This window comes from Vipera berus, assembly GCF_964194415.1.
Source record: "Vipera berus genome assembly, chromosome: 8".
In the NCBI taxonomy this organism is placed as follows: Eukaryota; Metazoa; Chordata; class Lepidosauria; order Squamata; family Viperidae; genus Vipera; species Vipera berus.
In genome coordinates, this window is record NC_138211.1 from 21,712,161 (window position 1) to 21,724,971 (window position 12,811).

Below are 12,811 nucleotides of genomic sequence, written 5' to 3' on the forward strand. Positions count from 1 at the left end.
GGTGTTTTTAATTAGGGTGCAGAGAAGAGCTACCAAGATGATCAGGGGGTCTGAGGGTTTTTTGGGGCTAGACTTAATTTAATTTAATTTTAATTTTATATTGTATTTTTTAAAAATTTTGCCTTGTAAACCGCCCTGAGTCCTTTGGGAGTAGGGCAGTATATAAACCGAAATAATAATAATAATAAATAATAATAATAATAATAATAATAATAATAATAATAACAACAACAACAACAACAACAACTCTATGATGAATGACGGGGGAAATTGGTGTGTCCAGTCTATCGAAGAGAAGGTCCAGGGGTGACATGAGAGCAGTCTTTTAAGGACTGGGGGGGCTGTCAGAAAGAGGTAGGGGCTGATCTATTTCCCAAAGCACCTCAAGGGAGGACAAGAAGTAAGGGATGGAAGCTTATTGAAGAGAGAGACCCAACCTGGAACTAAGAGGAAATTTCCTAACAGTTGGAATGATCAATCCGTGGAACAGCTTGCCTTCAGAAATTGTAGATGCTCCATCACTGGAGGATTTCAAGAAGAGATTGCACAACCAATTGTCTGAAAAGGTATACGGGCAGTGGATTGGACCACTAGAAGATCTTCAAGGTCCCTTTGAACTCAATAATTCTATGTTCCATGTTCTATTTCCAGACGTTCTAGCAAGATATACCTACATCTGGCAAGTCCAGCAGTCCAGCTAAGCTGGATCGAGGTGGTCCTGCATTGCAATGACCCAGAACTCGCAAACAAAGGCTCCTCTGCTTGTCCCAAACCCTGAAACCCTTCTTGGAAGTAGCTACTCCGGTGCTTGGCCTCCTCCAACTTCGTGGCCCTGCCAATCCTTTAAGGATCTGACTGGCACACCCCAGTTCCAACCTGCAGCTTCTGGCCTGGGTTGCACCAACGCCCATAATAGCCAGCCAGGAGTTCCATGGACTGTGTTATATTTATAACCATAGTAGTGTCAGACTCCGCAAGGAAGTGGGAAATCACGGGGGTGGGGGGTGGGGAGCAGCAACGATCACACCATTGAGGTGCCATCTTGACTTTTTGGAATTTATACTAAGCCGACACAACCAGCGTGTCATTGCTGGTGCTTAAAGAGCCTTGGGATTAAATCAAATGCAAGATCTCCTTGCAGCCAAGAGATTGCAAAGCGCCAGAATTTTAAATCAAAAAGACAAGGAGCTGTTAATATTCATAGAATGTTATATTCATTCAACGTTTCTTTTTTCCCCATTAGAACAGTGTTTGTCAAACATGTTTGTTGAATGCAACAACTTTAAAACAAGTGAACTTCAACCACGCTGGCTGAGGAATTCTGGAAGTTGAACTCCGCTTGTTTTAAAGTTGCCACATTTGAGAAACACTGCATTGGAATCCGAGATTCACTTAACACCTGTGTTACTGACGTAACTGCAGTGATTGACTTAACAACTGTGGCAAAAAAGGTTGTAATTTAATTTTTTTTAATTTTTTTTTAATTTTAATCCCATTTATATCCCGCCCTACTCCGAAGACTCGGGGCGGCTTACAATTTAAGCACAAACCAATGTGCTTAGCAATTGTAAAATGGGCCAATACTTACTTAATACCTCTCTTGCTTAAGAAGAGAAATTTTGAGTTTCAGTTGTGGTCGTAAAGGTGAGGACTACCTGTAATTATGGACTCCAACAGCATTTCAGCTATAGCTCAGGGGTAGGCCACCTTGGCTCTTTTATGACTCGTGGACTTCAACTCCCAGAATTCCTGAGCATGGCTGGCTCAGGAATTCTGGGAGCTGAAGTCCACGAGTCATAAAAGAGCCAAGGCTGCCTACCCGAGCTATACAAACAGGATTTTAAAAAACCCAAAAAAAATCCACTTTACCGTTTGTCTCCCTTTGACCCATACTTCTAATCCACACTGTAAAACCTGGTTCATTTTCCTTCATGCAAGCTCCCTGGCCTGGCTGCACATGACTACATCTCCCAGAGTACCCCTGCACAATGTGGGACGGCCCTGAGCTGTGAAAAACACAAGAGCGTCAGCTTCTCAGGCTAAAAAAACAAAGAAGGGGAGGAGAGACGGCGGAGAAGAATTGAGGCCTGGAGCGTCATGTCTAGGAATAGAAACAGGAGCATTGCCAAGATATTACAGGGGATGAGTAATCCACTTAAGTCATTCCTCTAAACACCATTCCTTGTAAGAGAATTAAAATATCAGCTTACATCAGCGAGTGCAGCTCAGAGACTGGGCAAAAGGCTGCGCAGGCATTATGCTCGGCCTGGCTCTGAGTAAGAACAGGAGGGCAGGCGGAGAGGGAAATGCATGCATTGGCGTCCAAGCAACCCTGCCTGGCCACGCAAACATGGCTAGAAGAGCTGAGGGTGAAATTAGAAGCAGAGACAGCCAGGATGAGAGGCTAATATGAACCCCAGAAGTGGACCCAGCCTCATTTTAAAAGAGCCATTTTCTTTTTTTTTTCTTTTTAGAATAGAATGGAGCTGGAAGGGACCTTGGAGGTCTTCTAGTCCAGCCCCCTGCTCAAGCAGGAGAACCTATATACCATCTCAGACAGGTGATTGTCTAGTCTCTTCTTAAAAATCTCCAGTGATGGAGCATTCACAGCTTCTGGAGGCAGGTGGTTCCACTGGTTAATTGTTCTCACTGTCAGGAAGTTTCTCCTTAGTTTTAGGTTGCTTCTCTCCTTGATTAGTTTCCATCCGTTGCTTCTTGTCCTGCCTTCTGGTGCTTTGGTGAATAGCATGACCCCCCCCCCTCTTCCTTGTGGCAGCCCCTCAAATACTGGAAGGCTGCTATCATGTCTCCCTTATTTCTTCTTTTCTTTAGACTAGCCAGACCCAAATTCCGCAGCCGTTCTTCATACGTTTTGGTCTCCAGGCCTTGGATCATCTTAGCTGCTCTTCTCTGACCATTTTTTCCAAGGTCTCAACATCTTTTTTGTAGTATGGTGACCAAAATTGGCTGCAGTATTCCAGGTATGGTTTTTTCATTGTCTTTATTAAGGAAGTTTTTAATACAGGTAGTCCTCGACTTACAACTATTTGTTTAGTGACCAAAGTTACAACGGAAGCACTGAAAAAAGTGACTTATGACCGCTTACGACCATTGCAGCATCCCTGTGCTCACGTGATCAAACTTTGGACGCTTGGCAACTGGCTCGTATCTACGAAGGTGGAGCGTTCCTGGGATCCTGGGATCACCACTGGGATGCCACAACCAGCTTCTAACAAGCAAAGTCAGTGGGGGAAGCCCAATTCACAGGGGTAGGCAACCTTGGCTCTTTTATGACTCGTGGACTTCAACTCCCAGAATTCCTGAGCCAGCATAGCTCAGGAAGTCCACGAGTCATAAAAGGTTGTCTACCCCTGGCTTAACCACTGCACAATTCGTTTAACAATTGCAGTGATTTCCTTAACCGTTGTGGCAAAAAAAAAGGTGGCGAAATGGGGCAAAAGTCACTTAACAACTGTCTTGCTTAGTAACAGAAATGTTGGGCTCAATTGTGCTGGTAAATTGAGGATTACCCTGTAAGATAAAAGCAGTGCAACTTTTAAGGGAAGAAATGAAAAGGATAAAAGAAAGAGAGTGAATGGGAAAGGAAAAAGAAAGAAAAGGGGGGGGAAGGAATGATCGTAAAGAAGCTGGCGTGTTTTTTTTAACAGTGGTTATCAATGCAATTATATTTTTCAGAATTTCCCAGAATGCTGGAAATCGTGGGTTGAGCGAATTCAGTTTTGCTTATGGGAGGCTGAATTTTGCCAAGGAATTCTGTGCGGGATGTCTGAGAATACTTTTTTTAAGTTTAAACTTTTTGAAAGTAACTGAATGGGTGGAGGGAAGAAACCAATGTTTTTTATATAATATTTTATTGATTTTTCTCATTTTACAATTGGATATTTAAAAAGCAATGAGATGACTGGGTTAATCAATAGTTCAATAGTGTACATAAATCTTTAGTATAAACATCAAATATTTTCTCTCTTTTTCCATTAATATCTGTTATCTCATATTGGGCTAGTACAATTCTTATTGTTGTCAACTAAATGAAGACATCTTTGTTACAGTTATCAATAATGTTTAGCTTATGCATATTTTGATTGCGTTTGCACTTACTCCTTGAATACAATCAATGTTCTGTTATTGCTTTTTTTTTTTCCAGGCTGAATGTTATTTGAGACCATTCTCTTGATCTTATTTGCCCCCACCCGTGAAAAGTCTTCTCCAACTATTCTTGAGTGGCAAGGACGTCCTGAAGATCCATTCCTTGGGCTACTTTGTTGCAAAAAAATCCAACGGACTGCGTACACAAAATATGTTAAGCTACCAATCAGTTTACAAACTATGATTGGGGAGGACGGATGTTTGTGGCACAACATGCCACATGAGGCCTCATTAAAACAGTGAACAGAAATCAACTTGTGTGCTATTTTTGTTAGAGAAATAGAAGTGTGTTCCCAAAAGAGTTATCTGTGATCAACTTAACCATGGTTTACTTTCAGTTACTTTACAGCCTCTTCATTTCTACCTGAATTTCAGTCCTTGGCTGTCCTCCTGATCAGGATTATTAGCAGTAAGGCCCATGGGGGAAAGAGAGGTGTGTGCAAAAAGACCAAGATGACAATCGCAACTGTGTGAGATCAAAGCTGCACCCATTTTTTATGTGTGTTGTGGCTGCCATCTTTTTGGACCAATGTGCTGACGATACACAACTGTACATCTTCATCATCAGTGATTCAAGTGATGTTGTGACTGCCCTTTCTTAGTGTTTGGAAGCTGTTAGGGTCTGGATTGGGGTGGGGGAGACACCAGGCTTCAGCTAAACCCTGGCAAGACGGAGTGACTCTGGGTGCAAGGGACCTCGGGATCGGGTTGTTCAGCATATTCAGTTCTGGATAGAGTTGCAGTACCCCAGATAGACCTGGTGCACAATTTGGGGGGTACTCCTGGACTTGTGACTCATGCTCAAAGAGCAGGTGGCAGTCATGACTAAGAGAGCCTTTGCACAACTTCACGTTGTGTTCCAGTTACACACTTACCTAGATCATGAGGTCCTGCACATAGTCTGTAATGTATTGGGCCTTGTTTTGCTGAGTGTACCACTTGGGGTTTGAACGCTGGAAGGTTGCTTAAGCAAGGAGCTGGCTAACGGCTCCCAGCTCCTCAGACAACCCGTCTCCAGCGCTGCCATTGGCTGCCTCTAGGGCAGCAATAGGTTGCTTTAAACCTATTGGCTGCCACCTAGAGGCCAGGGTATAAATAGCTGCATTTGCAGCCCTGTTTCCCAGTTCAGTTCCTGCAAGCAAATAAAGAATGTTCCTGACTGAACTCACTCGCCTCGTCTCGAACCCTGTACACAACATAGTCATTCAGGCCCTGATCATCTCTTGGTTGGATTATTGCAACGTGCTCCACATGGGGCTACCCTTGAAGAGTATCTTGAAGTTACAGCTGGTGCAGAATGCAGTGGCACCCACAGTTATTGGGGGGTCCCTAGGGTGGTGCATAGAACACCACTGTTGCCTGAGCTACATTGTTTACCAGGTTGGTTCCGGGTCAATTCAAGGTGTTGGTTATTACTTTTAAAGCCCTTCATGGGATGGGTCCAGAAAAGCCATCTCACTCCAATGGGACTTGTCTTTCCCACTTGCTCCCATGAAAGAGGCCACCTTTGGATCGTGTATGCTAAGGAATTCTGACTGGTGGGGTGAAGAAGAGCCTTTCCTGCTGTGGCCCCAGTCTGGGGGACATCCTAGCATGGAGCTGAGAATGCCCTTTGGCTTTCTGAGAGCATGAAAACTTGATTTTGCCATTTGGCTTGGGATCCCAAGGGGGCATTCACCACCGCTGGAGGTGGTTGATATGGAATAAGAAGTCTTCATTCCTGTATCATCCATCTCTTCCTGATTTTTTTTTCATAGTTTTAAATTTTTAATTGTTCCTCTGTTTATATTTTTATGCTAGAAGTGGCCCACAGTTGCTTTATCGGGGTGATGGGCAGCATATAAATTTAATAAATAAATGCTCTCATTAGTTAGGTCAATGGGTTGCAGCCAGTTACATCATAACATCAGTGGCATAGCTAACATTTTCCACCCATTGGAGGATTTTTGATGGTGTCTGAAGAGGCCAAATAGCATCTTAAATCTTAAATTCCTTCCTTTTTTCCTTCCTCCCTCCCTCTCTCTCTCTCTCTCTCTTTCTTTTCTTTTCTTTTCTTTCTTTCCCAAAATAGTGGAGACCAGCATTCAGCTCAAACCCTCAAAACTATGTTTAAAATCTGTTTTATTATCAAAAGTAACAATATATTCTGTCTTTATGGTGAACCTTTCATCAGCAATAGATTGAGCTCTTACTGTCTAACTTTAAACATTTTCTTTGTCCATTTATTGACACATTATTTCTGCATCAACTATTTTTTCACTTCGTAATTTTCTTCCCTATTTCTTTCTTTTTTTTTTAATATATATATATATATATATATATATATATATATATATATATATATATTTCAAAATAGAAATAAAAAGTCAAGAATGTAGTTAGGGTACTTGATGAAACCCCGCCCTTTTTGTATATGTGTCTCAGTTGCTATCTTGACATCCTGGAACACAACAGAACGTTGTTCGGAATGAATCACCCTCTGGGGGCTCTGTCTGTCCATCAGCAGATAATTCTCCAAAAACTGGACAGAATGGGACCAAATTTGGTGGTGTGGAAAAAACTGATAAAAGAAAGATCATGTTCAGGAATGGGCTGGATGAACCTCAAAGCTGGGAGGAAAAAAATTCCAGAAAAATTCTTCCATGAGCTGTTGGGTTCTCGCTAGTCTCTAAGCCAGACACGAGCCCAGAGATCTGGTTGATAAACAGCCTTCTCTTCCCCATTAGATAGCTGATCCCCACCCAGAGAATAAATTCATTAACCAGACTCTTGCTGGTTTTGCTTTTTTTTTTAGTGAAATCAGCCATGTCAACGGTCAGAGTAGGGTCAGATGGCAGGGGAAGATGGGCTTGGTTCCAGAGGCAGAGGGAAGTCAAAACAAATTTCAACCTCTGCTTGAAAAAAACGTAACTTCAAGGACCCCGGAGACAGAACCAAAACTGGTATGGTTCACACCTCACTCTAAGTTTCCTCTGTGTCTGTGTGTGTCTCTGTGTGTGTGTGTGTGTGTGTGTGTGTGTGTGTGTGTGTGTGTGTGTGTGTGAAAGTGTTGAAAATCAGACCTGTCCTTTTGGATCTCCTGCAATTGTCCCTGTCCATGGTGAGGGTAACGATGTGTGTGTGTGTGTGTGTGTGTGTGTGTGTGTGTGTTGTCATTTGAACAGTGACACACACCAAGACACAAGGGTATGAGCCAGACTCAGAGACTATCCTGCGATGCATATAACAAATGTTTTTACGGCTGGAAGCACAGCCAACCTTATTTCAGTATGACAGAAGTATCTGAATGACTAGAAGAATATGAAATGAATCCCCTCTTTTTTTTAGTTCAAGTCTTTTCGTTTTACAAAAATTAAAATGAAAGAAGGAGAAAGAGTTCAACTTAATATTGGGAAAAAAACAACTCCCAGCGTTCAATAAGGTGTGTTGGACTTTAAACTAGGAGAGAATCTGAAGTTTTGGGATCGTAGCAGAGCGGTGGGGGGGGGAGTTATTTATGTCTTACCATTACAGCAATCTACATGCACCCAAATCTTATCTGTCACTCAATCTTCCAATCTATTTGCCGCATCTCTGAATCAGCAGCCTGGCGTGCAGGCCATCAGATAAAGTCTTTTGCTCCTTGATTTAATTCTGTTCCTTATTTTTTTTAAAGCAGTTCCTTATTTTTTTAAAGCAGTAACACTAATAAACCAACTTGAGTTGGAAAGAATCGGCAATGTATGAGGCATTGTTGGGTGAAGAACAAACCTGATATTCAGGGCATCTGCAAGGTGTGGTCAAAAAAGTCAAGATGGCAACAACAATGGTAGAATCGAAGGTCCACCCGTTCCCCGCTTGCACCAAGTCACAACAAAACCATAAATTGCACATTAACAACCAAGTGGAGTTTCAGTCACAGTGTTGTGGCCACCATCTTGACTTATTTGACCATGCCCTGCAGAGAACCCTGGGCTACTCTATTCAACGACAGGAAGAAACCGAGGCAGGATGATATCCTAGCTTGAAGAGGAAGGGGAAAGAATTCTGGGGAGGGATTAATTGATATTGCTCCATGGTGGATAGAGTAAGGCTGGGTATTATCTAAGGAGAACCATTTTGTCTTCACGGTGGATAGAGTAAGGCTGGGTATTATCTAAGGCAGGGCTAGGCAACCTTGGCTCTTTTATGACTCGTGGACTTCAACTCCCAGAATTCCTGAGCCAACCATGCTGAGGGGAAAGGGAGAGGTTTCCAAGCTGAGCCATGCTGGCTCAGGAATTCTGGGACTTGAAGTCCACAAGTCATAAAAGAGCCAAGGTTGCCTACCCATGATCTAAGGAGAACCATTTTGGCTACACATCCATTTGGAGAAGGAGATGAGAAGGAATCAAAAGATGTAATGAAATGTTGATAAGCAAGCGTTGTTAAGTGAGCAGTGTTTGATATTATGACCTTTTTTTTTGGCACAGTTGTTAAGCAAATCGCTACAGTTCCCAAGGGAATCATGTGCTTGTTAAGCAAATCCAGCTTTCTCCATTGATCTGCTTGTTGGAAGCTGGCTGGGAAGGTCACAAATGGCAGTCACATGACCCTGGGATGCAGCAACTGTTGTAAATATATGCCAGGTGCCAAACGCCCCAGTTTTGAGTATGTGACCATGAGGATGCTGCAACAGTGGTAAGCATGGGGACGAGTTGTAAGTCACATTTTTTCAGTGTTACAATTTCAAAAGGTGCTGTAGGAGGAGGTGCTGGGGATGGAGATAAAAGAGGGATCAGCCTAGAATCCCTGCATAGCCACAAGCAGACTAAGTCCGACATCCCTTGAATTTGTGGGCCTTTACCTAACTCTTAATTGGGATGCGGTGGCTCAGTGGTTAGGATGCTGAGCTTGTCGATCAGAAGGTCGGCAGTTTGGCGGGTCGAATCCCGAGTGCCGTGTAACAGAGTGAGCGCCTGTTACTCGTCCCAGCTTCTGCCAACCTAGCAGTTCGAAAGCACGTAAAAAATGCAAGTAGAAAAATAGGGACCACTACGGTTGGAAGGTAACAGCGTTCCGTGCGCCTTTGGCGTCTAGTCATGCCGGCCACATGACCACGGAGACGTCCTCGGACAAGCGCTGGCTCTTCGGCTTTGAAACGGAGATGAGCACCGGCCCCTAGAGTCGGAAACGACTAGCACGCATGTGCGGGGGAACCTTTACCTTTACCTTACCTAACTCTTAGCAGTTAGTTAGTTGAGAGGATTCTTGAGCATAGCAATAAATAAGTTTAATTGAACCTTTATGGGTGGACCTGATCTTTCATACTTAACAGTCGTTAAACAAATGGTTGTAAATCAAAGATCTGAAACCATTCCTTTAGATATCTTCCCCTTTCTTTCTTTTTCCTCTCATTATCCTTCACTTTTTCTTTTTATGCTTTCATAGATCTTGTTTCTATTTTTCTTTTACATTTCTGTAGTGTTCTAATCTTTCCTTACAATTTTCATTTAATAAAAATTGTATTTAAAAAAAGACACAATGGAAGTTCCAACAATTACACAGGCATATTCGTAGTGGCCCTTCCCAAAACAACGGTTGATGTGACCGAGGCTACATTGAGAGTGGCACGCCAGGCCACTGTTTGCTCAACCACATTTGACCATAATTGGTTGTGCTGATGCAACATGCTTGGCTGTTGTTTATAAATCACAGGGGCTGGATTGCTCAACAGGCTTAAAGTACAAACTTTCAGAGCTGATGATGGTTTAGCGCCGTGTTTTCCCTTAAATCACAGCCACTTCGCATCAAACTGCTGTTTGAAACACCAGTGGGAGAAGCTGTCAAAAAAGACGAAACACCGCAGCAATGGGCAGCTGTATAAAATCTGTTGTCTTGGGTGCCTGCCGTGGGCAAATCCTCTTCTGGATTGTTTTTCTGCCTTTTTGCCACTGTGTGATTTATAGAAATGAGCTGATGAAGCTTTCTCAAGTTTTGGAAGCATAATATCACCTGCTTTGATTCATTGCGGGAAATAATTCGCTAGTCTTGGGTTAGTCATGGGAGAATAAAGCTGACAGCATGTTTACATTTGTGTTCTGATCGATATTGGCAGCAGGGTGGGCGGGGGGGGGGGAGAGAGAGATCCTCCTTTGCCTAATTTTTATGCCTGCTGGACAACCATGAGAAACCAAATAGCCCTACCAAAAAAGAAAAAAAAAACATCTCAGCAGTCCTAGCACCCCTCCTGTCAATATTTTGCTTTCGCTTCTCAAATTTCAAATAGCGGTTGTAATCAATTAGTGAATATCTGCAAAGAAAATTTCTCTTTCACTTTGACTCGGCATCCGAATTTGACTCAAAAGTTCTGGTAGGTGAAGAAAGCACGTTTGTGGGTATGGCGGCGGGGGGGGAAGGGGGGGCGCTTGCAGAGAGATAGGGTAAGTTCCTCGTGAAAACCAGGGTGACTCATATGGATCCCTTCAATTTCAGTAAGGGGCCCAGAACAAAAGAGAGAAAAAGCGGAGAGAAGGTACCTATTTGCTCAGCTCGAAGTTTGACTTTGCTTTACCAGTTTGCTAGCAACGCATCTGGGAAGAGGAATTGGGCAGATCATTTTTATTGGTTTTTATTATGTATTAACTGTTTTTAATGGGCATGTATTTAATTACTTTTTAACTTTTGTAATTCTGTGTTTTATTCTTGCCCTGTACACCGCCCTGAGTCCTTCGGGAGAAGGGCGGTATAGAAATATTAATAAATTAAATTAAATTAAATTAATGGCATGAAAAAAGAAAGTTGGCACCTGCTGTTTCTCGGAGTAGCAGGAAGAGCTGAAAGCAGAAAGATAAGCGATTTAGATGGGAGGATGGGGTACAAGTTGGCAATTTTATTTCTTTCTTTTTTTTTAAAAAAAAAGGTTCTTGATACTGTTCCTTAAGCAGGAGTTCAAAGCTCCTGTCCCTTAATCCAGGGGTCTCCAACCTTTGCAACTTTACCACTGGTGGACTTCAACTCCCAGAATTCCTCAGCCAGCCCTGCTGGCTGAGGAATTCTGGGAATTGAAGTCCACCAGTGGTAAAGTTGCAAAGGTTGGAGACTCCTGACTTAATCCACCTAATCGCATAGCACTGGGAAAAAAAGAGGCCAGTGTTGATTCTGCAAATCAACCTACTGATTAAAGATCAGGGGTAGCTCGTCTTTTGTTTTTCAGCTGAAAAATCCATTCGGCAATTTCCCAGCATTTTGAGACTAGAAATTCAAACTCAGTCAACTTGTCTTTTCAATCCAGGACAGGGGATAAACGTCTCTCAGAAGTTCTGATCCCATGCACCAAAGTCTTGGGTTTCTCCTGAAAGGTTAAACGCGGCCCTCTTTTAGTACTTTTAGTAACCCTCCTGAGATTTCGACAAAGAGAGAAATAATGAATGGACAGAGGTTTTTGCATAGGCGAACATCCTGGAAAGTTGGTTATAGTTCAATCAGACAATGTGGTTAATAAATGTTGAGGTTGCCCACTAATGCTGCTTGTTAGATAGCTACCCCACTTGTGGTCTAGACTGGGGATGGCTGGCATGCAGGAGCTCTAATTACCAGCATTATTGGAAAAAATGCAAAGTTTCCAACACAAGAATTGCAGCAAGTGCTCAGAAGCATGGGGCTGGAAGGGACCTTGGAGGTCTTCTAGACCAACCCCTGCTCAAGGCAAAAGACCCTATACTATCCTTGTCAAACGGTTGTCCAGTCTATTTTTGAAAACCTCCAGTGATGGAGCACCCACGACTTGAGAAGGCAAGCTATTCCATCCATTAATTGCTCTCAAATGATTTGTGCACTTTCAAAGGAGACACTTGTATACAGACAAGGAGGTCAAAGCAGCAACACACTCCTTTGGCTACATGCCCCCCATAGGGTGGGGTTTTGACCAGGATGCCCCACCCACCATGTTTTCAATTTTGGACTCCCCTCCAGCCCAGCCAATGTTCATAGACAGTGTTGTTCATTTCCTCCAGTTTTTTCAATGTACAGGTGGCCCTTGTTTAATGACCAGTCATTCAGCAACTGTTCAGTCATATGATGGGGCTGAGCAAGAGGTGCTTGCAGACATTTCATTACCAAACTATATAATATCATCAGTACTAGAAGGGAGTGGGGTTAACAGAGAGGAGGAGGAGGAGGAGGAGGAGGAGGAGGAGGAGGAGGAGGAGGAGGATTGGTGGAGTCCTTGGTCTCTCTGAGCTTGGTTGGTTTCTTGCAGATGTTTCATTACCCAACTATGTAACAGCATCAGTGCTAGAAGGGAGTGGGGGGTTTCCTGTTTATATACTAGTGGCTTGCCCTGTCAGTGTTGGTGGGACTGTTCTTGATGGTTCCTTGATTAAGCTGTTGTTTGCCTATAATGAAAAATATTTCTTCTAAATAGGTAGTTCTTGTTCTGTGTTCTCACATTTGTACATATAACATACCATGCTGCATCTTACAGCTTTTGTTAGTGATGGCCATCTTGCCACTAGAGCTTCACACAAAAGTCACCAAAAATGATTCTGGTCACTTCTTTTCCTTCAATATGAGATATGCTGTATTCAAATTAATATCCATGACTCCTAAATTGCTAAGACCTTCAACCCTATCTCTGCATGGAAAGTGACGGCCTACTGCACAAGAGAAATACAAAATGGCGTGT

General features: G+C 42.9%; 1 long non-coding RNA gene across 1 annotated transcript; it reads left to right on the forward strand.

The window, feature by feature from the left end:
* The first annotated feature begins 2,302 nt into the window (after positions 1–2,302).
* On the forward strand, positions 2,303–4,359 carry LOC308671446. Its single transcript, XR_014027203.1, has 3 exons — positions 2,303–2,560; positions 2,833–2,981; positions 4,166–4,359. It is a non-coding gene; the product is annotated as an uncharacterized lncRNA (long non-coding RNA).
* The last annotated feature ends 8,452 nt before the right edge of the window (positions 4,360–12,811 follow it).